Genomic DNA, 1302 nt, shown 5'->3' on the forward strand with positions numbered 1-1302 from the left:
AGCCTGTGTCTGGCCCAACAGATGCAGCTCTTGCAGCATCCAGCTGGTGACCAGAGACACAGATGCCACTGCTTGCCCTGCTGCTCTCCCTCCCTGCTACTCAGGCTATTTTTCTGCCACCATCACAGACCCAGATCACTTTGAGCAGCTAAGCCACCTCTTGTTTTTGAACAGATTTCAGTACAGCCCAAACCCCTACTCTTCTCTTGTGACTTATTTAGAAAAGTGAGAGCCATCCTTTGGGCTTCCCTACAGAAACCTGGAGTCCTGAGGGCCACCGAGCCCTGTGCAGCACTGGCCCTTAGAGGTGGTCTAAAAGGAAGCCCCATTAGAGCAGGGTGCTGGCCAGAGAGGCTTACACATCACCTGCAGGCATGAAATATGGGAACTAGTGAAAGGGATGGAAGAATCTGTTTTTCATTTTGCCTTTGGATGTGGGTTGGTCACCCTGGAGGACAGAAAGCTCTGGTATGACCTTACTGGAGCAATTTAATACCTGAGTGGTTCTAAAAAAGCTGGAGAGGGACTTTTTACAAGGGTGTGTAATGATAGGACAAGAGGAAGTGGCTACAAACTGAAAGAGGGTAGGTTTAGATTAGATAATAGGAAGAAATTCTCTACTGCCCAGAGGAGTTGTGGATGTGGCATCCCTGGAAGTGTTCAAGGTCAGGTTGGATGGGGCTTTGAGCAGTGTAGCCTGGTGGAAGATATCCATGTCCATGGCAGGAGGTCTTGAAACTAGATGGTCTCTAAGGTCCCTTCTAACCCACAACATTCTGTGGGTCTGTGCTTTCACTCAGCAGCATTTCAGCAAGCAGAAGCTACCAAACATAAGGCAGAGCTCCTACCATGCTGCTCAAGGCTCGCTAAACCTGGATCATTCTTCCAATGCTTCTTCCATCTTCCATAGATATCAGGGGACAATTTCATCATAATAGTGTATGCATTCTTATATAGACCCCATCCTGGGAAAAAAAGTTTAACCAAGAATTATGGACTCTTGGCTTTAAATTTGAAGCCTGAAGGGCTGAGAGATCACAGCCCACTTGGGGTTATTTACTGGCTTCCTGAGGCCTCAGTAACAGGCAGGCTGAATGAAGAAATCTTCACTTTACCAGCAGTCTGGTCAATGGGACCAGGTGTCAGGTGGGGAAGCCACAGCCCCTCAAGTGCATGTCCAGGCTCAGGACCTCCTGCAGCAGCATCATCCCCATCACCTAAAGGTCGTCTCTCATCCAGAAAGCTCATAGTCTCAGCTGAGGCAAGGTGGGAGAGCTGAGCACAGGGAGCCAGCTGAGGATG

This window comes from Lichenostomus cassidix, chromosome 4 (genome assembly GCF_008360975.1).
Source record: "Lichenostomus cassidix isolate B80296 chromosome 4, HeHo_3.0, whole genome shotgun sequence".
NCBI lineage: Eukaryota > Metazoa > Chordata > Aves > Passeriformes > Meliphagidae > Lichenostomus > Lichenostomus cassidix.